Source organism: Typopeltis vanoorti, chromosome 5 (assembly GCF_054136105.1).
Source record: "Typopeltis vanoorti isolate ZY-2024b chromosome 5, IOZ_Tvanoo_1.0, whole genome shotgun sequence".
In the NCBI taxonomy this organism is placed as follows: Eukaryota; Metazoa; Arthropoda; class Arachnida; order Uropygi; family Thelyphonidae; genus Typopeltis; species Typopeltis vanoorti.
The window spans coordinates 124,458,034-124,484,861 of NC_143553.1; the positions used below are offsets into that span (position 1 = coordinate 124,458,034).

Genomic DNA, 26,828 nt, shown 5'->3' on the forward strand with positions numbered 1-26,828 from the left:
AAATTCTTTGTAAAAAGTTAAGTATCATGCAATTTTCTGAGTCTGATAACATCTGCCTGAGTGTATATAGCTCAGCTAGATTAGTAAAAATTCCATTCCTCTCTTGTATGAAGTGGCACTCCAACCAGAATATGATAAACAGCAAGCATGTTGCATTTATCACAGACATGTGGGTCACCAGCAGTCAGTAAACAAGAATGTGTAAGATGACTGACCTATGCAGAGCCTAGTAAGAACAAATTCCTCTCTTCTGTTTCTCTGCTGACTAGACTGCCAATGCTTAATTTTAGGTTTAATCCTGTAATTAGCTTTCACCATATAAGCTGTCTAAAGCCTGTATATGGGACTGTCAAACAGTACATGGAAAAAAATATGAGTTCATCTATCAGCTGCAGTGGCAAATTTCATTTCCTTTAATTCCAACATAGCTGGGAATCCAGCACAGCCAAACATCAAAATTAAAGGTTTTCATTTTGCCAGTTGTAAAAACATCACAAAGCACTAAATGTGGATTATGCATAGGAGGATGGCCAGTAAATAACTCAATGAGTCAGTATAAATTACATCCTTTTTTTGGTAGTGTTTTCTTTCAATGCACAAGTGCGAGTTGAATGGCATGCAACGCTGATGTATAATTACTGCAATCAGGTGGAGCAGAGTAATGTGAGGAAACACAGCAGCACATCCAGCCTCTAGAGGTCACGCGTCTTGAACCACCAGAACAGATGGGAAAGAAATCAGAGTGGGCTGTTCTGTGTGCATTAAACAATTGCAGGAAAACAGACTCCCACTTTTACTGGGAATGTCTCAGTGGGTCCTGCTTCACACCTCACCCTGTATTGTACAAGAGGTACATACTTTTCTGAGATCATTTTCTTCCTCATGCTTCCCCCCCCCCTTTTTTTGGGACACCATCGAATGCGTCTACAAATCAGTGAAGGTCAGAGAAAGTATGGTGTTAATCTCCCAGTACCTTTCTTTGAGCTGCTTCTTAGAGCAAAGATGGTGTGAGTTGTTCCTGGGATGGGCATAAATCTTATATATTGGAACCAGTAGAAATTACAGGAAAAAGACCCAGAGGAAGACCAAGATATAGGTGGATAGATAAGATCGATAGTGCTTAGAAGAAAGAAATATAAGATCTGATAATGTTGGAGTCTTGACAGAACAGACTAATTTGGGGGAAAATTGTAGATAGGAAGTTAGTAATGATGTAGTTTTTCATGTAGTACTATCATATCCTGTACACCCCTTGAGGATACATGGCAGGAATTTGATGATAATGATGAGAAATTACAGGATGGAGTGCAGACTGCCAACATTCATGTCAACAGCTTCCATAATCTCTTCAGCATGCATACCAAAGAATGTGTGATACTGAGTTTCCCAAAGCAGAGATAAGAAACTGGTCCACATTGGATGTTCTGGAAGAGACTTTATTTTTAGGGCATAGTTAAGAGAAAACTGTTTTCATCTATGCGATAGAGCAAGTTCATTTTCTTTAAGATAAAGACTAAATGGGCAATGTGTGAAGTACCAGTAGCTATTCATATCCAAATAAGATGAATATGTGCTGGTGATGCAGAATATACAGCCTCTCCACCAGGTCATCCACCTCGCCTGTTCATGGTGAGACCTGTTTCTACTTAACAGCTCTGAGAGCAGCGAGTATTCCTGCTGTAAACAGATTCTACCTAGTTGAAATAAATGTCAATTAGACCTAAGTGATAGATGACTTTCATAGCTCAGCAAAATACCAACACATTCCGAGTGTAACTGTTCCCCCCCCCACACACACACACTGTAGGGATCCAGTACCTCCCTGCAGGGCAGTCACCAATTAGTGTACGGGAAATAATTAGTGTAAATCACATGTTAATGAATTTTCTAGGAGGCTTCTTGATCAACTGGTGCATGTTGTTGTTGGACCAAGAAGTGACATTCTTAAGGAGCGTATGGAGTGTTCTAATTTGAGAGCAGGTAGGATTGTACTCAATAGGGAAGTAGGTAGCCCGATCTAACAATAAAGCATTAAGCTTACCTGTGTAGTCGGTTTAGTTATGAACCACAGTGGCATTTCCCTTACCCACTTTGGTGATTACTATTTCTTTGTTTTTCTTCATTTCATGTAAAGCTTTCTATTCTCCTTTGGATAGGTTGGTTTTTGGTGTCTTGCTTTGGTGAGAACACCGGCTACATCCAGTCTGATCTTGTTGGCAATATGGTTTAAAAGGTTGTGGACACCATGTTCTTTCTGAATCATTATTTCTTCAGCCGGTATTTTCTTAGGAGTAATGGCGAAATTGTGGCCACGTGCCAGCGTGTTGAGTGCCTCAGGCTTCAAAGTAGATGGAAGAAAGGTTGATTAGTGTTATGTGGTTGTTGAGATTCGGAGGAAGAGTCCTTTTTCAAGTTTTCAAATTTCTTGATGTGCAAACTTCGTATCTTTTCAAATTCTTTTGCTGCTGCCGAAGCGAACGAGATGTTGCAGAGAATCGTCCAGAGGTCATGGTTCAGCATGTAGGAAAGCTCCTCCTCTAGCACTGAATAGCTTTGTTTACATCGGCCAGGAGAACACGCATAGCAGTAATTTGTTCTTGTAGTAGGGCGGTTATAAATGCGGAGAGCCTTCTGTGAAGAGAAATGGTGCTTTAATTTTACACAATTTGGGATTACCTCATTATTCTGGCAGCGTTTTAAGAAGGTCAAATGATTCAGTTTCTCGATATCTTCAGCTTCAGTTTGCCTTGGCGTGTGATAGAATCTCTGGATGATCATAATTCTTTTAGACAGGATTATACATTGGTAACACATAACTATTAAATTATTTAAGGAATTACAACGTATACTGGAATATTAATTAAAAGAAACTTTAATAAATACCTCCTATATTTCAGCATTGTCACATTGCCATCTTTACGGGAACATGCGACTTAAAAGTGTATTGATAAAAGTCAGGTTATCTCACGGTCGATCCTTCCAAACCATCATGTGCATGCAGGCACTACAAAAACGCAAATGAGGCAGAAGAGAGAAAACTGTTGTTGTTCCTCGAGTCCTAAAGGTGCCCTCTAGCAGGTTATATAGGGTTGTCTTGGCTGATGGGCTGAAGTTCTCAACATACCAGTTTCCGAATTTGGGGCCTGTGGAAGTTACCGACAAACTAAAAGCTTTTAACTCTAGTCCCCCCCCCTGAATATATAGACTTCCAAAAATACATAAACAAAATGTGTGATTAGTGGATGTCATATATTGTCCCATAGTGCATGGCATTGATTCCCCTACATACAAATTAGCCAAAGCACTCACACACTATACTGACAACACATCATCACACAAAAATCTCAGCCCACTTCAAAGCCAGTATAGGAAACCTCTCACTCCAACATACTGACACCTACTGATGGTCAGTTTTGACGTCTCCTCCCTATTCACAAATGTCCAACTCAAGGAAACCTTAGAGCTCATCCAAGCCAAATTTCCTCCCAATATTTCAGTTCACAATGAACTCAGGCAAAACCGGATGTAAAATCATTTTACATTATTTGGCAGGGAAAATTCTACAAATAGTAGACTTTATATAAATTCTATAAATTCCACTCTCCCCACCCCTGGCAAAACTTCTTTATGGAGACTTTTGAAGAGAAAGCCTTAAACTCACCCCCCACAAAAACCCACTGTTTGGCTTCACTACATTGATGACGTGTTTACTATTTGGCCACATGGCTCAGATACACTCTACCCCTTAACACACTTAAACAACCAACACCCAAGAATCTAGTTCACCTTGGAAATAGAGGAAATCAACAGTCTCCCTTTCCTAGACACTAATCGCTCCCCAGCCTGATGGATCCTTGGCTTTCTCTGTTTACAGAAAACCTACCCACACAGGCAGATACATTCACCAGCAATCCCACCACCCCCCTCTCACAACAATATGGGGTTATAAAAATACTATATAACAGGGCAAAATTAATCTGTTCTGATGACAATGCCATAACAACTGAACTAAACCACATTCTTAACACTTTTTTAGCCAATGGCTACAAACCCTCAAAAAATTAAAACCAGTTAACTCTCCCCCCCACCCCTTCATAACAAAAATTACACTAAATCCATCACCATTCCCTATATCTGGGGCACCTCTGAAAATCTTAAAAAAAACAAAAAAAAAAACAGTCTGTTTTACAAGGATGGTCTGAAATGTTCTCGGCCTCGACCATAGATGACAACATTATAGACAAGATTTTTTTTTCTGTAAGTTGGTACATCTGTCATAAGCATTCATGTGATATTGCAAGTCTAATTCATTCGAAGTTCATAAAAGTTTATGGGCACTTTCTCCTCCGTTTTCGACAATTAAGAAATGGGCTGCCAAGTTTAAATGTTTTTATATGTTCTGTGTTTAAGAGGGAGAGATTGTTGTTACTGAGCATACACAACTCTTCCTTTGCTGTTCATTCAGGTACTATTTCACAGATTATTATGCCCATTTAACTTCCCTATTAAAAATAAAAAGGACAGCAACTGTGTTATGACACCATCAAGGTCATCTTGAGAAAAATCTGCAGCAGGAGGGAGGTAGACGAAGCATACTGTTATTATATGTTTCCGAACGAGAGTCTTATAGTAACTACTTCTGGATTTGCTGGAATGGGGTATGATTGCCCACAAGGATGGAAAGTTCTCTGTGGGTAGATCCATCTTGGTCCTGTCCTTACAAATAATGATAGCATTACGGAGAGTCGGATCATCACTCAGCTTCAGGTATGTTTCCTGCAAGCAGAAGCATACTTGTTTTACTTCTGCAAGAGTCTTGATATTCTCTGTTTTGTCAGAATCCACTACAATCCCATTGTAGGAATGATCCCATTATTTCTTTTTGACAGTATCATCTGGCTTCCTATGATGAATGATATTGTTTTTATTAGTTTTGGATTTTTTTCTTTTTTGAGAATTGTGGATGGCCCATATCTACCATTTATTCTTCTGGAAAAATATTAAAGACATTAGAAAATTCCAATCTCTATAGTTCACTCCATATATTGATTGTTAATGGGCCATCTAATAAAATGTCTAGAGGCATATTTTTAATCCTCTGTGGTGCATTTTTCCCCCTTTTTTTTTTTTTTTTTTTTTTTTTTTTTTTTTTTTAATAAGAGGATTTTCATGTAGTGGGACCCATTTTGGCATATCTTCAGGTGTGAGTCCATAATAGGTTCTCTCTTTCATTCACTCAAAGGAGATAAAGAGTAAATCATATCTTTCAGAGATGTTGTAATTGTGAAAAAATAGGGACATTGACACCCTTCTCAATGATCCATCTGAATTTTTTTTTCTTTCAGCGTTGCCTTCTCACCATAAGAGGGTTTAGCAGATGTTGTTGCTAGTGTTGTGGCATACTGCCTCTTTGCCTCCTCGTATGTGATGCATTGCTCTGATTTTAACTTTTATATCTCCTTGTCATCCTTCCAACTTTGGCATGCTCAGGAGTATGCCAGGTTGTCTACCACACAAAGCATTTTGATGTTTTACTCTCAGAGTCTTAATTTTCACCTTCTTTACCGAGACTTTAGGGACAATTGCAGTTTGAGAATGACCATGTTTCTGACATTTAAGGCACTGTAAGGATTTTCTGGTATGGAGCCATACTGGACAGTTGAGATATCCTGCTTTGGCAGATGGTGGTTTTGGTTTGTTAAAGGTAAGGATGATTATAATGAAGAGCCAAAGGCTTCAATATGGGATATAATATCCCTTAACTTAAAGTAAGGATGATGTTTTTAGTGGTAACCAGATGCCCATCCTTATGTATTATTCTTCTTCTTATGGCTGTCACTCCTTTGGTTCTCTGAGTTCAGAACATCTCTTCATCAGGAAGATCAAGGAGGTTCCATTGGATATTACACCTCTAAGTAAAATTTAAAGTTTTGAGGAGGGGGGAGGACTGTAATCTATTCCCCTGATGCTGCATGAAGTAATTTTGCTGATTGTGCTACTGAAGTTGCCTTCAATAAGGATATCTCCTGAATGCAATTTCTTGGCAGTGTTTGAAAATCCTGCCAACCCTTCCAAACATTTATGAATGAAGAAAAGGGGACATTTTCCCAGCTGGATGTTCACCTGTGGAGTGTATACTGGTGTATTTGTTGCGGCTTCTGAGGTTTTTAGTTTCTTACTTTGCTTTCTTTCAGAGATTCTATGGTTTTTGTAGTTGGCTGAGACTTGTTGAGGGCCCTGATAAACAAGAGGATGAAGTGTTCATTCTCAGGAGAATGTTGAATTCAGTGCCAGAGCTCTCCACCCACGATGGAGCCACAAATGGATGTCCACTCACTGGCAAGCAATGATTGAACTCGAAAGTGGAACACGCAGACTATCCCTGGATCATGGGGAAGGACAATTAATGCAACAACCTTGACTGATAATGGCCAGATCATCCAGGACTGCCAGGATTTCCCCCCACCCACCCACACAGTTTCTGAATATCCATGAGTAATACTGCACAGCAAACATAGTAGCAAGGCATTAGATCAGCATGATAGTGGTCTGAAAGACAGGATAGCATAAAAGACTCAGAAGTAGAGTGAAAAAAAGCAAAGGAAGAATGAAAAGGGCCAGCACCATCACTGGAAGGTCACCTTCACCATGGACAGGTGCTCTACAAGGAGGGAAGAGAGAAATATAAGAACTGGTAATATTGAAGTTATGACAGATAACAGATTAATTTGGAAGAAAATTGTCAAAAGGTAGTAATGATGTAACTTTTTAATGTATATCATAATTCCTGACATATACTCTGAGGGTACATGTTGGGAATTCGATGATTCTGGTTCCATGCTTTCTACAATGATTCAGGAAAAAGTGAAAACTACTAGACGTACATGGAATTATAGTTGTGGCAGCTCGTATAATACACTCTGTAACATGATTCACTGCATCACTGATAGGAGGTGGACTGACTGTGACAGAGCCAAATTCTCAGAAAAGAAGATAAGCCTGTCACATCATACCCTATATTTCAGTGATATCTATAATGTAGATGATTGCCTGTGCAAAAAATGTGGATATCAAGAGAAACAATCACCACCATATAAGTCATTTTCAATTTCCCACTTAAGTAATGCAGAGAGAGAGAGATTGTTAGGTTAATGGCAATGAATGTATGGGTAGGCATAGGGGAGGTGTTGCTTCTTGCATTTAAGAGGGCGAGATCATTGTTAAGCATATGATCCACAGCCCTCCATATGTGCCCATTTAAATTTCCCATTAAGAGTATATATATATATATATAGGTAGTAACTAACATGAAGTCATTACGGTATCTACTGAGAGGAAGATTAGCAGCTTCCATTGTTTGGATCAAGTAGGACTTGCTGAAAATGGGTATGATTGTCTATGAGGACAGCAAAATAGCCATACTAGGAATTAGTGAGTTACCCTTCTAAATTAAAGATGCCAAGAAATTATATTCTTGGTTTAATCCCCCCCCCACCCCTCCAACAGAATTATCTTTGATTCTATCAAAACATCAATGTGTTAGATCCTGAATGAGGACCTTTTCATCAAAAGGGTCGTTCAGTCAGGATTTAACAAGAAACAAAATTCTGAACTAGAAATACTTGTACTTTTCGTCAAAAAGAAAACATGTTAGAATTACCCTAGAAAGAAGTAAAGTAGAAGTGAAATTTATATGCTTAAGTAAAATTGTATTGTTAAGATGTTATTTTAAATATGCTCTGAGTAAGAATGTATGTCTAAGTGTGAACAAAGGTGTAAAGGTTGCTAGCTAGCTGCCTATGATGACGTAATGCCCAAAGCGAAAGCATTTGTGGAAGGCAAGCTGAAGACAAGTGAAAAGAGCACTCTTCAAGGAGCAGGAGTGTGATGCAACCACGTAAGGGTGAATAGGAGAGCGCAATGAGAGATCCTCCGATAAGAGAAGAGGGCGCTACAAAGGGCAATAAAGTGAGTTATTGTTGCTTTTATTGCCCTTCGTAGCGCAATAAAAGTGAGTTCACTCGGGTTTGAAGCCTCCCCCCCTCTTTTTCTTTTTTTTCTGTTCCTGTTTCCTTGTGTGGACCAGCAGTGCTGACCAATCGACGGCACCGGACGGCAATCTTCCCGGTTGCTAACTGAAGGAGTCGGGCATGCTATACGTGAGATGACGGCATCCACCAACTTGGGCCATCGGTAAGAGTTTACCGATGCAAGACAGCAGAAAGTCTCTCCCCTGAAGGACGGCAGAGCTGACGACAACGACCCGCTAGATGAGCGTTAGTTCAACAAAAGCAAGGAATGGCCATTTGTGTCAATCAGAGCAAGCTCCACGTGGACCCGACTAGATAAAGCAGTAAAACGTCTGACTACAAAGGATGGATGAAAGGAGCATGATGACCACTCAAGAAAGTGGTAATGTACAGAAATTTCCCAATTCATGTAACAATTAATATTGGAAAAAAGAGAGAAGAACAGATTTCTAATTGAAGGGAAAGAGAACTTTTTAAGAGATTTTGTGCTCAGTAACTTGTTAACTATATTGGACTAGTCGGAGAGTATGCAACACTCAGTTGAACGTGAATGGAATTTGTTAGTAAACTTTGCTTAGAAATTGAACTAGTGTTTTATGTGCATCTTTTAACCTAGAGATGTAAATAGTGTTTGATATGATGTGTGGAAGTCTATTTGTATGCAATTCGATATTTAATAAACATGTTTTTTCTATGTAAGCCTGTGTTTGTCTGAGCATGAGACTGATTTTATCACTTGCAAAAGTTCGGACCTATGAATAAGTAAAAATTAAGGGAAGTTTAGAAAGTTAAGGCCATGACTGCATGTCGAAATTTCTATAGGCACTTAATACTGTAACGAGATTAGGTAATATTTGAACTCTGTGAAGGTTTCTTTTGAGCAAGAATTCCTCTGTTCTAGGACTCTGACTGGCACAGCTAAATCAAACAAATTTTGTCAGAGTTCCGAAAGGAGAAACGACCCCAGAGAGAGATAGGTTGGAAATTTAAGCTTAGTAAGCACAAGAGGGAAAGATAATAGTAGTAAATTGTTAGAAAACCAACGACGTAACAAATTTCAGGACCCCGCAGAAGATGTACTTAAATCCTAGTGACATTCCCACATTGTGAAATATTAGCATCATCTGTAAAGCAGGATGGGTGATTGACCTGCCCATCACACATGCTGCTTTACAGAAATTGCAAAAATTTGTCTTTGAGGAACTCAACCCACTATGAGCAGAAAAGGAAGAAGAATTTTCCCATTGCTCATTTTTGTTTTCTGTTGATATACAAATGGTTTGTCCTGAGTGTGAGCTTGTCGAGGCCCACTGATAAACATGATAAATTAATCCTTCTCAAAAGGAAGGAGGTTTATCATCAGAGCTATCCATTCACTGTAGAACCACACACAGATGCACACTGTCTGGAAAGCAATGTCTAAGCTTGGGAGTGGAATGTGATACCTAATGACGATCTGCACCAACACCACAGCAAGCCTTGGGACCTGTCCATGGAAAAGGACTTACTGCAACACCAATAGCCACTGAGGACAAGCCCGCTATTTGAACAATTCTGGCTGAGCCATCCATGGCTGCCATCTTGCTAAAGCAGTGGCAAATAGTGCAAGACTACCAGGATTCTCCTTTCTGGATCTCGTCCAAATTGGCAAGGTATCGGATCCCAGTTATGATGTGCTGGAGGATAGGAGAGTGAAAAATACAGGAAGTGTAGAAAGAGAGGAATAATTAAATGCATCAGTACCATCAGTGAGGTCCCCCTTCCATCATGAACATTTCCCTCCATGCATAACATGAAGCAAAACAAAGCATGACTATCATTTGGATATGATGCATAATTACACTATGTGGCTCTTTCATGTCTTAATACACAAAGATCCAGATTTCAATGAGAGTCAGTTGCAATATGCTTGATTCCTCTTTTGAACAGCTGTAGCATAAATTCTTGAAGGAAAAAAAAAGTTAATTTTAAGTGGAATGGGAAATAAATATTTATATACATATAAGATTACTTCAAAGAAGTGTCCAGAGCTGGATGAGAATACTGGAAGCAATTTAAGCGAGGAAATGAAGCACAGAAATCATAGTTCATTCTATCAGGCACTGTCAATAATGTACATTATAGCAGTGCTAGTCATCATCATTCCTTATATATGTCCCCTCAAATAATGAACAGGATACTATGACAATACTAGATGATTAAGTTTACATTACTAAATGTCCAGCCAACTATTTTAGTCTATCACTACCTCCAAATCAAACAATCACTTGTCAGCACTGAAGTCACTAAATTTTATTTTTATCTTCTAGAGCAGTGGTTCCCAACCTTTGTCCACTTGTGTATCTTTTATAAATCTCCATTTCAATTGTACCCCTTATTTTTAAAATAGCTGTTTTTAAATATTGACACTTTTGTTCAGTGCCTATCTTAATGTAAAATAGTGGAAATGAGGTAATGAGTTGGGAAAGGAAAATTACTACACTATAAGGCTATGGATATATGTGTAACCCCCAGGGGTATGCATACCACTGGCTGGGAAATGATGTTCTAGAGTTCTCATTGCATCAATTCATCTAGATCCATTCTGTTTAAATGACTATGACCCTAGTACTTCAGATTAGTTCTGTACACATTCTTGAATGCTAATTATGTAAGATTAATTCCTAATGCAGTAGTCATCCTTATAGTGCACTAAGGACAAAAGGCAGTTTGTTATAATGCAAAGTTTGCTATAGTGAATTTAGGGAACTCACCCCCCCCATCCCCATGAAATAAAGGACATAAAAGTACACTAGTGTCCAAAACCTAAAGAGACAAACTACATTTTTACTTGTATGTGATAAAAGTGTTCATGACTACAACCAAATGTGGACAAATTTATTGCCAGCATACTAATAAATTATATTACACAAAAGATGTGTTATACATTTCCTAAGGAGGTAGTGTCATTTAGCCAGCCTGGTTGGCCTAGTTTTTAAGGAATCTATGTACAGTGCTTACAGGAAACTATGTGGAGAGACATATCAGTATCGAATATGTCCACTGCAAACTGTGATGCAGCTCTCACAAGATCCTACCATGCTTAGCACGAAGTGATTCAGGAGTCCTTGAGGCCAACTGACCCACTCTTCCTTCAGAACAAAAAAGAGTGGCCAGTATGTTTACTGAAGGGAATTTCAAGCAGCAATTCATCTCCCTAATGCATCCCAAATGTGTTCTATGAGGTTTGGGATCTGGAGAGCATGCTAGCTACTAGATTTGATTACAAGTATCTCATAAGTTTCAGTAAGGAAATACCGTGAGTAGAAATATTAGTTACTATTATAATAAAGGAATTAACTCACATAAAATATTCTTTATTAGTAGAATTTTTGCCTGAGTATCACAGGCATCATCAATACAAGTACAAAGGCTAATTAAACAATAACGGATATACTACTGAAAAAGAGAGCGAAAAGGCTTCACTTCAGCGAAGCAAAATTATTCAAATTAAGTGGATATTGAATTCAGCATTATTTCAAAGTCGAATAGAGAAACTACAAGAGTTTCATGTGGAATATAGATAGAAACTATAAGTTTCGGTGGATCCATGCGTAAGCAAACCTTTTATGATAACGGCAACTCATAATAAAGGTGGGGTAAGCTCTGATCACTATCATTAGTATTTTCCCATAATGTAAAACATCTCCTAGGAGATGTATACATTATGGGGGGGGGGGCACTATCCAGACCGGTTTCAACCTTTTTTTTTTTTTGGTCCCAATTAACTAATATACAAAATATTAGTTAATTGGGACCAAAGGTTTACAAAAACACCTATAATTTTTAAGAAATATAATCATAATTGTAGTTTTTCGTACATAAAAAGAAAGTTATTTCGATGTCGATGGTTTCATAAAATCTAATAGATTCGTCTGACGGATAATGTCTTCTTCTTGTCATGCAAAATTTCTTCATAGCAAACCAATGATTTTTTTATTCCTTGCCTTGTGGCTACAATTTGTTCCTCGTTAGAATCTATGTCCTCCAAAATCTGTAAACCTTTCTTAATTAAGCTTAAGCCTTCTGTTAATTTTGCAAATGTCATGTGCTTTTCTGGTAGAACTGGATCTGAGGTTTCGGTCTCTTCAGTAGCGCTTTGCTCGTGCATCTCTATGAGCTGGTCGATTGTAAGCTCCTTGGTATGTGAGTCTAACAGCTCGCTGGCATTTTTCATAGCAGCGAGAATTCTTTCTTTATCTTTTATGTTTGTTCTTACTGTGGATTCCTGTAGATCAAACTTCTTTGCTAGCTCACAAATTTTCATTCCACCTTCAAAATTCTTAATAATGTTGAGTTTTGTTTCAAAAGTCAATGTTTTTCTTTTCTTGCTAGCTGTAGAAGAATCGGACTTGCTTCTTTTGGATGACATTATTATTTTTTATGTGATAAAATTTTTATCAAGAACATAACATTAAACAATCGCAAGGTTTGTAGACTATTGTATGAATGAAGGCTGCGCGAAACACATCAGTGCTTGTTCACAGCATATGCACCACTGGCTAATGTGACCGGAAAAATACGACTAGTGGTGAGGCATGAAGTGGGATGCGGATACGTACATATAAGAAACCGCATAACTCCGGATTCATGTAAGTCGGGGTATTACTGTATATATGTATACAATTACAAAGGTTTAGAATGATTTGCTGGTTTATAGAGTACTATCTCCCACGGGGTGGGGGGTGGGGGGTGGGGTGTAGACCGTCGGATCTGTTTAGGTTAGGGGAGTGAAGTAACGTTTCACATGTTTCTTTGTAAAGCTGTTCCATGAGGAACCGACTTTTATCTTGTTCCACTGAACTCTATGTCTGGTGTTGATGGCATGCTCTGCAAGCCCAGACTGTTCAGGTTCAAGGTACTAAATATACAACTGGTGTTCTTCTAACTGGATCAGAGCAGATCTTCCTGTTTGTCCAAAATATGATAACCCTCAAGAACAGAAAATCTGGTAGGCACCTGATAGCCGAGATGTGGGAGCTTGTCCTTTGGAGATGTGAGGAATGTAGATATTTTTCTGATGGGTCGAAAGGCAACACAAATATTTAGTGGTTTTAACACTTCAGCTATGCATTTGCTAACACCTTGCGCATAGGGGATACGCGTTGTTTCTTCTGTATTTGAAGAGGATGCTGAAGCACGACTACTTAAAGCTCTTTTTATGAAGGAATTCATATAACCATTGGATATGAAGGAATTAATGAAGAATATATCTTTGACAACATTTCACCCAGACTTAACCTTTGATTCAGATTTGTGGACGACATTTTTGCCATATGGAAGGGCACTACGGAAGAATTACAACAGTTTCTCTCAAAAATAAATGCCCTTGATCCAAGGATCCACTTTACCCTAGAAGTAAATAAGCAGTTAGCCTTTCTAGACTTCTTAATTCTTCACCAACCAGATGGTAACCTACAACTCACAGTCTATAGGAAGGAGACTCATACAGGTCAGTACATCCATGCTGAATCACATCACCATCCCAGTCAAAAGGCAGATACTATAAAAACACTGGTTTAGAGCCCACTCCTTTCGTTCTTCAGAAGAACTATTACAAAAAGAATTACAATATACTATGAGGACCAAAAACTTACTGGCATGAAAGGTATTTTTTTTTGTATCCTGATGATATTTTCCTGGTGATATTTCACTTTTAAAGCGAATAAAAGTTGAGCAGCTCTCAGATGTGAACTGTAGACTAAAATACAGAAATATTATTGAGAAGAAAATGAAAGAGTTTGAGAACAGGAATCAAACCTTGGAGATTCAGTGGCAAACTCTGAAGGAAATATTGATTGATTCTGCCAGAGAGGCATGTGGTGAGGTTCTGTGCAAGGATAAAAAAATCAGAACTCCCTGGTGGACACAGGAAGTTAAAGAGGCAGTGAAGGAAAAGAAGAAAGCATATCAAAAGTTCCTGGCAAATAAGTCAGCTTTTACTCTTACAGAATACAGAGACAAATGTAAGAAAGCTAAACAGTGTGTAAAACTAGCTAAACAAAAGTCATGGGAGGACTTTGGCAAGAATATAGAAAATAAATATCAAGAAGGTGGCAAAATATTCTGGAGGTTGTTGAAGAAGCTTAGGAATGGAGGAAAGAGTGCTGTAAAAGGAATTAGAGATGATAAAGGTGAAATGAAAACAGGAGAAAAAGATATCCTTGAAGTATGGAGTAATTACTTTGAAAAACTGCTAAATGAAACAAGCAGTGATGAAAGCACAGTGATAAAAAACACTGACCAGGCATGCAGTCAGGAATACATATCCATACTGGAAGTAGAAAAAGCCATCAAAGGCTTGAAATGTGGAAAGGCAGCAGGAGTAGATGATATTCGACCAGAAATGCTGAAGTATGGTGGTATAAGAGTCTTACAGTGGCTGCACTGCATAGTTCAGAAAGCCTGGACAGAGGGACGAATTCCCGATGATTGGAGTAGAGCTCTCATAGTACCCATATATAAAAAGGGAAATAAAACTGAATGTGAGAATTACAGAGGTGTTTCCCTACTGAGTGTTCCTGGCAAGATCTATGCAAGTATACTTGAGAAACGGTTGAGAAGAATTGTGGAAGAAAAGCTTGGTGAAGAACAAGCTGGATTCAGGCCAAATAGAGGCTGTCAGGATAAGATCTTCACTTTACGACAAATAGTCGAGAAAGCATGGGAATATAACAAAGATCTGTATTTAAGTTTTGTCGATTTGGAAAAGGCATATGACAAGGTGCCAAGAGAGAAGCTATTCAATATGCTGCAGTTATATGGTGTCAATGGGGCATTATATCAAGCAATACTTAGTCTTTATTTGAGTTGTGAGTCAGCAGTTAGAATTGAAGGAAGTACAGGAAGATGGTTTAATGTTAAATCTGGTGTGAGACAAGGATGTACATTATCCCCTCTGTTATTCATTATCTATATGGATCACATTATGAAGGAATGTGGTATTAAACCTGATATCAAAATTGGAGATGTTAATGTCAGCTCTTTGCTTTATGCGGATGATGTTATACGTCTAAATAAATCCGCTACAAGTCTGCAAGATTCTCTGACTAAATTGAATAGCTGTTGTAATAGATATGGTATGAAGGTCAGCAATAAAAAGACAAAGACAATGAAAATAGGCAGAATCATTGAAAATGTCAACTGTATTGTGAATGGAGAACCTGTGGAACAAGTAAAACATTTCAGCTACTTAGGCACAATTTTTACTGAAGATGGTAAACTAAATATAGAAATAGACAACAGAATCAGCAAAGCTGGTATCGTGGGAAGTCAATTGAATAAATTCATATGGAATAAGAAAGAAATTAGTCGGAACACTAAATTAGCTGTATACAAGACTGTGTTCAAACCAATTTTAACTTATGGATCTGAGAGCTGGGTCAGAAGTAAAACACTTGACCAAAGACTAGAGACCGCAGATATGAGAGTCCTGAGAAAGATTAGAGGCGTGAACAGATGGCATCAATGGCAATATCATATTAAAAATGAGGATATTAGGAAAGAACTTGACATTGTCAGCATCCAGGAATGCGTTAGCAGAGCTAATCTCAGATGGTATGGTCACTTAAATAGAATGGGAGAGGAAAGATTAGCAAAACAAGTGTTCTCTGCCAGGTTGGCAGGAAAACGACCCAGAGGAAGACCAAGATATAGGTGGATTGATACCATACAAAGTGCCTTAGACGACAGAAATATAAGATCTGATAATGTTGGAGTCTTGACAAGTAACAGGCTGATTTGGAGGAAAATTGTAGATAGGAAGTTAGTAATGATGTAATTTTTTCATGTAGTACTGTCATATCCTGTACACCCCTTGAGGGTACATGGCAGGAATTTGATGATGATGATGATATTTCAGAGAAAGCATGCTGTAGATAGTTTGTGGAATAGTGGGAAGTAAACTCCTTTGGTAGTGTATATACAAGTTGGAGGAATAACCTGATGTCAAGAGGTATGCCTTAACTTTAGGAGATATTACTGTACCATCAGGATGAAAGATGAAAACATAGGACAGGATTTTCATCACACAGCCTTGGTGGGGGACAAGACGACTCAACCACCTTTTGCAAAGGAGACCAGCTTAGTTCATTTGGCTCTTACAAACTCTGCTTTGAATTTTTTTTTTCTTTCAGTTATGAAATATAAGCTGAATGGCTGGAAATTTTGTTCAGGAGTACATCATCACTATAAAGCAAAGAGATAAGTCTGGTATCTGATTCTGATATCAGGTTTAATGCTACTTTCATGATTTGATCCGTATACATGAATAACAGTGGAATAAGAGGAGGCTACCATAGTGTAGCCTCATCTCACACCTGATTTTACACCAAACCACTTTCCAACCACTTTACTTCCAACTGTTGACTCAAATACTGTTATCTACTCCAGCTGAATTTCCATATTCCAAGCTTTTGACACATTTTCCTATCTCAAGAATTGATATGTACTCCTATTTGCATTCTTCTTGAATATTTTCTACTACTGCTCTGTCACTGCTTGTTTGAAAGTAATTACTTCAAATATCTAGAATATCTTTATTTTTTATATCACCATTATCACTGATTCCTTTTACTGTATTCTTTCCTCAATTTAAGTTTTTTTCAATAGCATTTAAAACATTTTTCCATCTTTCTAAAATTTGTCTTCTATATTCTTATCAGTCATCCAATGATTTTTTTTTTAGCTACGTTTACAAGCTTAGCTTTTTTATATTTTTTCTCTGTATTTTCTTAGAGCATGAGTCAACTTATTTGCTAGGAAATTTATATATGTTTTTATCTTTTGCAGAACTACATCAAATTTCTTGCATCTACCATGGACTTCTGATTTTACTATCCCTGTACTTCACCACATGCCTCCCTGATGAATCAATGTTTCCTCAGACTTTGCTATCATTTCAGTCTACAGTTCACCTGTAAAAGCTGCCAAATGAAAGTGAGTGATATTTTTCTTATCTGAAAAATGTTTTTTTTTATCCTCCAGTGCAAATCTCACACATCTTTATGTTGAAATATGGTGTTAGTGATGGCTAGTCCATGTCCTGAACAGAACATTGTATAATAATGCTATGTACTAGCAGGTACATAGCATTATTATTAGCTTCCTACCATGTTGATGAGATCCCCAATAAAGACCAGATCTGCTGTTTTCTTTATGTCAGATACATTCTTTAATGATTCAAAAAATCCCATACCACTTATTGCTTTGTCAAGAAGTGTAAATACCTTCAAGTTTGGTATTGTTGTCACTATTCCTTCCTTCCCCTTGATCAGTATTGCCAGAATAAAACATCCTGTATTTATCATTCAGCAGGATCGCACCCATTTTAAACTTCATCTCAGTAACAACAATTATATCCATGTTACACTTCTCTTCTACCAGTTCACGTGTGTTGAGGCTTAAGTGCTGCGAAGAATTCATGTTAGAGGTTTAACGGAATATTAACAGCACTGAGAAAGGATTAAAACTAATTTTAATACTTCCAATATTTTCAGAGACATCTTCGGGATTACAAAAACTTTTTGTAACAACACACACACAAATACGATGCAAAGCGAAACTAAAGTCCTATCTAGGTGGGCCCTCCATGGGCTTTTGCAGGTGACCTGGGATGTAAATAGGGATCTCTGATAATTAAAGTTTCCCAAATTTTGGGAAGTTTAATGCAACCGTATTTGTTTAAATTAGGTTGATTCTTGAGTGCAGATGCAGATTCAAAGAATAGTCTTTCTTTTTTGAATTTACTATGGTGGAGCATGGTAGTTTTTTTCCAGGAGATCCTGTGGGATGTATCCAAAACATGGTCTGCAAGGCAGATTGACCATAATCATGTTTGCAGATGTAAGAACTGTGTTCTTCTAACCGGATGGATGCTGACCTGCCTGTTTGACCAAAGTAGGCAAGTTTACAGGAACAAGGTACTCTATATACTCCACGCACTGAAAGAGGAGGGAGCTGATCTTTAGTGCAGCGGATAAGGATAGCAAGTTTACGGTGGGGCTTAAAAGCTGTATGGAGGTTACACTTTTTTAATTGTCTGGCTAGGTTTTTTTTTTAAGTACCACGGATATAAGGAATGGTGATGGCATTTCTGAAGTCCTTCAGAAGAGATGGTAAATGTAGATGATGTGTTCTCTATTTGGCCTCATAGCCAGACACATTAGATTCCTTCCTCAGTCACCTCAATAGTCTACATCCAAGAATCCAGTTTACGATGGAAAAGGAAAATATTTACCCTTCCTAGACACCTTAGTAACACACCTTCCTAATGGTAACCTTTCTTTCTCTGTATATTGAAAACCTACTCATACAGGCATATACATTCACAAACTCTCCCACCACTATCCCTCCCAGCAATATGGCATTATTAAAACTCTGACCAATAGAGCCCACAATCTTTGTTCCAGTAAAACTGCCCTTTCAACCAAACTCAAACACATAGACAACACCTTCCTTTCCAATGGCTATAATGACTACAGAATTAAAAAATAATCAAGTCCTTCCCCGACCATCTCTTGAGAAGGACTTCAGAAAAAATAGCCAGATCATTAAAAAAGTACAACCTCAATACAGATTTTAAGCCCCACTGTAAACTTGCTACCCCTTCTGCTCCACTAAGACCAGCTCCCTCCTCTTTCAGTGCCTGGTGTATATAGAGTACTTTGTTCCTGTAAACTTGCCTACTTTGGACAAACAGGCAGGTCAGCATCCATCCGGTTAGAAGAACACAGTTCTTACATCTGCAAACACGATTATGGTCAATCTGCCTTGCAGACCATGTTTTGGATACATCCCACAGGATCTCATGGAAAAAAACTACCATGCTCCACCATAGTAAATTCAAAAAAGAAAGACTATTCTTTGAATCTACAATCAGGAATCAACCTAATTTAAACAAATACGGTTGCATTAAACTTCCCAAAATTCGGGAACCTTTAATTATCAGAGATCCCTCTTTACATCCCAGGCCACCTGCAAAGGCCCATAGATGGCACACCACCTATACAGGACCTTAGTTTCACTCTGTATTGTATTTGTGTGTGTGTTGTTACAAAAAGTTTTTGTAATCCCCGAAGATGTCTCTGTGATGGAGACAAAATATCGGAAGTATTAAATTTAGTTTTAATCCTTTCTCAGTGCGGTTAATATTCCATTAAACCTCTAACATGACTTCTACCAGTTCAATTCAAAATGCTACAGTTATATGGTGTCAATGGATTGTTATATCAAGCAATACTTAGCCTTTATTTGAATTGTAAGTCAGCTAGAAATAAAGTACAGGAAGATGGTTTAATGTTAAATCTGGTGTGAGACAAGGATGTACATTATCCCCTCTGTTATTATCTATATGGATCACATTATGAAGGAAAGTGGTATTAAACACGATATCAAAATTGGAGATGTTAACATCAATTCTTTGCTTTATGCAGATGATGTTATACTTCTAAATAAATCTGCTACAAGTCTGCAAGATTCCCTGACTAAATTGAATAACTGTTTTAGTAGATATGATATGAAGGTCAGCAATAACAAGATAAAAGACAATGAAAATAGGCAGAATTGAAAATATCAATTGCATTGTGAACAGAGAACCTATAGAACAAGTGAAACATTTCAGCTACTTAGGCGTGATTTTCAGTGAAAATAGTAAATTAAATATGGAAATAGACAACAGGATCAGCAAAGCTGGTATGGTAGGAAGTCAACTGAATAAATTTATATGGAATAAGAGAGAAATCAGTCAAAACACTAAATTAGCTGTATAACAAGACAACATTCAAACCAATTTTAACTTATGGATCTGAGAGCTGGGTCAGAAGTAAAACACCTGACCAAAGACTAGAGACCACAGATATGAGATTTCTGAGAAAGATTAGGGGAATATATGGAACAGATGGCATCAATGGTAATATCATATTAAAAATGAGGATATTAGGAAAGAATTTGACATTGTCAGCATCCAGGAATGTGTTAGCAGAGCTAATCTCAGGTGGAATGGTCACTTAAATAGAATGGGCAAGGAAAGATTAGCAAAACAAGTATTCTCTGCCAGGCTAGCAGGAAAAAGACCAATAGGAAGACCAAGATATAGGTGGATTGATATGGTAAAAAGTACTTTAGGAAATATAAGATCTGATAATGTTAGAGTCTTGACAAGTAACAGACTGATTTGGAGGAAAATTGTAGATAGGAAGTTAGTAATGATGTCATTTTTCATGTAGTACTATCATATCCTGTACACCCCTTGAGGGTACATAGCAGGAATTTGATGATGATGAAGTACATTTTTTTATAGAAAGGTAACATAACATGTGTTACAAATGAACTTGGATAAATGACACTGAGGATGGACTTGCCATTTGGGATGTAGCTGATGACTATTCTTATTGGCTTAAACCAAAAATAAACTGATGGCACATGATAGAATTTCTCAGCAGTAGCATCGCATAGTTATACAAGAGCATGTTTTTGCCAAAAGTTAAAAAGCAGTTACTGGAACAAATCCCAACTCAACATTTGGCAGAGCTAAAATAAACTGATAGCATAACATGACAGAATTTCATGCCAGCTGAGATGTTACCTGGTTAAACATGGTCCTGTTGATTTCACCAGGATACCAAGGGGAAAAGCAAAAAAAGCAGCTATCAAAACAAACCACAACTCAACATCAGCATAGCTAAAAATTGACTCCATGAACACAAGCATCATCAACAGAAAAGAAATGGATAGGTAGCAGAGTGACATGAACAGGTAAGATTTTTGAAGCAACAAATATAAGATATATATTCAGGCAATAATGATCATTTAAGAGAATCGGCAAGATTATTGAACACTAAATATGGGAGTAATCTTCTTGAATGGTAGGCAATATCATGCAGAATGATGTGGGCAAATATCAAAATGGGGAATTGGATAATGAGACTTAATTGTGCCTAAGCTCTGACAGATCTGGAAAAGGCATATGATAAGGTGCAAAGAGAAAAGCTTCAAAACACTATAATATATAGCATAAATGAGACAATATATCAAGAAATACATAGTCTATATCCAAGTTGTAAGTCCACAGTTAGAAAAGGAGGTATAGGAAGATGGTCTGATGTTAAACCAGATGTGATCTCTACTATAAGTCATTATCTATATGGAGCACATGATGAAGGAAGTGGTATTAAACACAGTCCTTTACTTTATGCCGATGATGATAAACTGTTACATAGATCCAGTAGAAGTCTGCAGTCTTCCCTAACTAAACCGATCAACTGTTGTAATAGATTTGGTATAAAAGTCAGCAATAAAAAGGCAATGAAAATTGGGCAGAAACAGAGAAAACATCAACTGCATCCTGAATTGAGAACCTATACAACAAATTCTGTACACCAACTTATGAGGTAATCTATTAAATGCTTCTGCAAAGTCCAAGAATATCGCTGTATATGATTCTCCTGTATCCATCAAACTTGTTACATTTCTATAAAACGAAAATAAACTGTTAAAACAAGACCTATCCTTTACAAATCCATGTGTAGCATCAAAAAATTCTGTCCCTCCTTTTAATGCTGTATTCTAATCTAACCAAATCTCTTCAGCACCTTGATAATTACAGTTATACAGGCTAGCCTATAATTGGAAACTTCTATCTTAGAACATGATTGTGGAGTTGTACTATTTAGCCTTTTTTTTCTCTCTTCAGGAACCTTATCCAATGCAAGAGGTTCATTAAATAACTAAGCCAAGGGGTATAATGATTGTTTTGTACATTCCTTACAAATACGTGGTGATATGTCATTCCTTCTCTCAGCCGTATTAACATTTAATACAATCAACACCTGATTCTTTCACTTCAATTCTCTTAACACTTGCTTCCCTTCTACATAATGCACATTATCATAATATATACTGATGAAGCGACAATCAATAATTCCACTATATCTTTTGCAATTGTCACTATGGTACAATGACTATCTACCAGTGTCAACTTGCCATTATTCTTCCTCTCTTGCTTGCCATGTAGCAGAATTTCCTTGAATTATTCTTGGCCTTACTAGCCAATCTCATCTCATACTGCACCTTTTTCTTTCTTTACCATACTCATCACCTTCCTAGCCTTCTCTTTATACTCCTTATGGATCTGATTGCCACTCACTCCCTTATATAAAGCATTTCCATATTATTTTCTTTTCCAACATAGCTTGACAAGAAGAATAATGACAGGTTGATACTCGTGGATAGTCATGGTAGCAGAGCGACAATTACAAAGGATATATATAGTGAGGATGATGTACTGTTGGGAATAGAAATGGAAAGATATATAATTTTCTGGAAGCATAGGAAGTAAAAAGAGGAGTATAATGACTGCAGTGGGATTGTGTCCACAATGAGTGGAAGTTGAAAATGGCAGTACATGTGAAGATTTTGAATATGTATAAAGCTGAAGTTAATAGACTAATCTATATAAGAGGATGTTGTAAAGGCCAAGAATGTAGAGAATACTGATTGAGAAATGCTTAGGTAAATCGGAAATGTAAACAGTAAGTGTTTATAATAGGAGATTTTAATTAGAGGAATATAATTCCTATAATTTTTTTAAATAGCTGGTTGAAGAATTAAGCATCATGTCATTTCAACCTCAAGAAAACATTTCGTATGATTAAAACAAATTAATTTTTGATTAGCAACTTTGTTGTTATGTATGATTTTCATTGTCTTTATTCCAATGCACTGATAAAATTGTTAGCCTGGTTGGCCAAGCAAATAGCAAACTGTTCTCCAACCAACAGGCTATGGGCATGAATGCTTGTAAATGCCTGCTCCAGACAAGCATTAACTCTGAGTTTATAAGGTTTAGTAGACAAACTCACTTTGTGATTTTGTTTACAAAGGTTTTAAGGATATTCTTATATACAGGACTTAAGTGTTAGCTGTTGAACTTTCAGTTAATACAATACAAATGCATGAATAAATTTTTCTTAGAATATGCCAGAAGTTATCATTATTTTAAAACACCTGGCTGAAGAATTAAACATTATGTAATTTCAGCCTCAGGGAAACATTTCGAAACAATAATTTATGATAATGCTCGTCTTGAATGGATTATGTCTATGAAGAACAGATATCTTCTGCTCAATCCATCACTCATATGAAGAAGATAACTATACCTAAAAACTGGTTAACACAGCTTTATTCAAACAAGTCCAGCATAACTGAGAAAAATTTCTAGGTATGGTTAATCTTGTCTTTGGTTGTAGTATGCATCATATTTTGAGGCAGTGGAGTGTAAGAATGTGTATAATATGCCTAAGTTAGTACCACTGGTAACAAACCAGAATGGGATAGTTAGTATAAAGAATCACAATAGCGATGGGCCAAAAGGGGCTTTTGCACTTTATGTACACTAATGCCAGGAGCATTCAGAACAAGCAGAAGGAATTTTTTTGCATTGGTTGGCTCATCCTCGCCAAAGTTACTTGCATTAGTGAGACATGACTAACAAAAGATGAAATAGTTAGTGGGGTAGAATGTGAACGATATAGTGTGTTCAGCGAGAATAGAGAGAAAAGAATGGGGAGAAGGAATGTTACTGATGATAGCCAACGAATTACAACCAGAGAATAGGAGTTCAACTGCAGGCCAGTGAAAATAGCACATTTGAGGCTATCTGTTGTGAGACTGAGCCCAACAGAACAAAATATACAGTTGGATGCTGCTATGGATCAAGGGATAGAAAAGATGGAGATAGTATGTTGATAAATAGCCTCAATGACCGGGGAACAGATAATTATTATCGGGAATTTCAACTCTGGGATCATCGATTGGAAGGAGAAGACACATGGGAGGAAGGAAGGAAATGGATTTTATGCAGTTACTAAGGGATAATTAGCTAAGACAGCATGTCATGGAATATAGTAGGGGTTCGAGAGTTCTTGATCTAGTAACTGCATCTGAGAATTTGTCTAACGAATATGATCACGTTGACATCAATTGGTGAGGTGATGATATGGTCTTGACCTGGGAGGAGGCCAAATATGTGAAATTTTCAGTTATGATGGGGTATATGTGGAATTACAGGGCTGGCGAGTATGACAAGCTTAGGAGATTGCTTGGATTAGTGCCATGGCATGTAAAATTGCAAGGGTTGGACGTTGATAGTGCATGAGAATTGGTAAAGGGGTGTTTGAGAGAGGTAATGGCAGACTGATATATCTAGAGTCACAAGAGTAAATCAAGTGGGTATTAAGCTGTAGCTGCAAAAAAGAAACAATTGTGGAGGAAATTTAAGGAGAAAGGTGACCCACAGGCACACGAACAGTACAAGGCACAGGCCACAAGGATAACTAGTGTGTGAAGAAATGCAAAAGCAGATTATGAAAGAAAGTTAGCAACGCAGGCTAAAGAGAATTCCAAACAGTTCTTTTGATATGTTGCAAGTAAAAGAAAAAACGTATATGGCAGAATGATTTTACTGAATGCTGATGGTAGGAAAGTAACTGAATCAGTCAAAATAGTAGAATAACTAAGTGAACACTCTGCAAGAGTATATGATCCAGGTGGTGATATTGCAGAACGAGAGAGCCAAAAGCTTATACAGGAACTGAGGTAAATGGAGGTGCATAGCATATTACAGAACCTTAATGTGAATACAGCTGTGGGATTGGATATTATACCAGCTCGAGTTTAACATGAAGCGGTGAGGGAATTGTCAGTGCCCTTGACCATATTGTTTAATCTAAGTATCAATTCTGGGTTAGTCTTGAGAGGTGTAAATAGTTCCATCGCATAAAGGAGGATCCAAGACTGATGTATTGTACTGGATAAGAGCAAAATACACAAATGGATAGATGGAAATGGGATACTGTATGGAGGCAGCATGGTTTGTGAAGGAAAGGTCATGCCTCAGTAACTTGCTCAAGTTTTATAATACAGTGACAGCTGACTTGAATAAAGGTGATGGGTTTACAGTGATACTGCTGGACTTTGCAACGGCCTTTGACGGGATACCACATGGAATTCTAATCAGTAAACTGCAGCACATGGGAATGGATATATGGTTAGTGAGATGGACAAAAGGATGGTTGATGGAGAAAATCAGAGAGTAGGATGCAAAAGAAGACCAGTGACTACAGGCATGCCACAGGGTTCTGTTCTTGAACTGCTACTATTTAATTTGTTCATTAACGATATAGGAAAGGATCTGAGAGGAACTTTTCAGTTATTTTCCAATGATTAAAAGTTGGGTAGAGCAATAGTTGATACAGTTGATGCTAATATTTTGCAGATTGATTTGGATAGATTGCAGACTGGGCAAAGGAGAATGGATGTCAGTTTAACGTAGAGAAGTGTAAGGTTATGCATTTTGGGGTAAAAAGATTACCAGCTACACACCACATTGAACTGTACTCCAGGAAATTGACCAAGGCAGAGACTTGAAAGTGTTAGGGATAGGGAGTTAAAAGTTTAGGGGGTACGCATAGCAAAAGTGGCTAAAACAGCTCATCAAATCACTTGGTTACTGAAGAATACTGATGAGCAGAGACAAGTTGGTTATTGTTCTTCTTTATCGAGCCTTGATAAGACCCCATCTTGACTACTGCATGCAGATCTGGGAGCCAGGATTTCTTGGTAATGAGGAGGAGAGAACCCGGAGTCAAGTGACCAAGATGGTAGCAGGTCTATGGAATGAATCTTATGAGAAGAGGTTGAAGATTTGTGAGTTACAGAAACTGGTTGATAGGCAGAAAAAGGGTGAATATGATTTAGACATACAAATTACTGAAGGGTTTTACAAGATTAATTCATAGGAAATTTTTCGGAACAGGTCTGGTGGTTGGAGAACTAGGGGCCATCCATGGAAATTGAGTAAGAATTAAATTAGCATGGGTGTTAGAACCAAGTTTTTTGATTGGGGAGTAGTGAATGAGTGGAATAGGTTGCAGTCTGTTGTGGGTGGCATGACTGTGAATGAGTTCAAAGCAAAGTATGATGTTTAGGGCATTCCTTGATTAGTCTAAGGACTCCTTGGAGTTGTCCATAATAATAAATGTTTTGCCATTTTTTTTCAATGAATGATCAATTTGGCATGATTTGATTAATTTTTTTTTTTTGATTTGATTACACTGTTCTTGAAAGTAAGGTACCTAAGTAATACATATATTGACAGTGATAATACATCCTATGATTGTCTTACTGGAAATAGACTGTTTTTTGGAAGATAATTTTATTACTATTTCTGGAAAGCTGAAAGCAAATAATCAGGTACATAATTTATTATTACTTCTGCTGATACAATAAATGTTTTAAGCTCTTATAAAAATAGCTCAATTTAGTACAGAAGAATGGTTGTGAGAATACGTGACCAGAAAACTTTGAATAACTGTAATTTTAGTAATCAACTAGTCTATCAAAGCTATCTGGACTGCATCTATATGTTTCAAATTTGGCACATCAGAATTTATTCTTTTCTTCATTACTGTTATTTTTAAAAAAGTGGCCTTAAAACCTTTAAAATTAGGAATTGTTTTGTCTTTCCAACAGGCAATACAGTAGTGATTTTAGAACTTGGAAATCATATTTATTAGCTTTTTGGTTGACGAAATTTAAATACTTTTGTTTTGTTCTTAAGATTAGGTGAAATAAATAAATTAAAACACAAAGCCTGCAAAGATAACAGACAAGATATTTGGTGTGCAGTTTTAAATATTCAGTTCAGCTTGTTTCTTTACACTTTAAATATAAATTTTGGAAAGGAATTTTGGATCACGATTC

General features: G+C 37.3%; 1 protein-coding gene across 1 annotated transcript in view; it reads right to left on the bottom strand.

Moving 5' to 3' along the window:
• LOC150106785 (uncharacterized) overlaps nucleotides 1–26,828 on the bottom strand; it is a 602,332-nt gene that overhangs the window by 45,996 nt on the left and 529,508 nt on the right. The gene's annotated exons all lie outside the window — the stretch shown is intronic.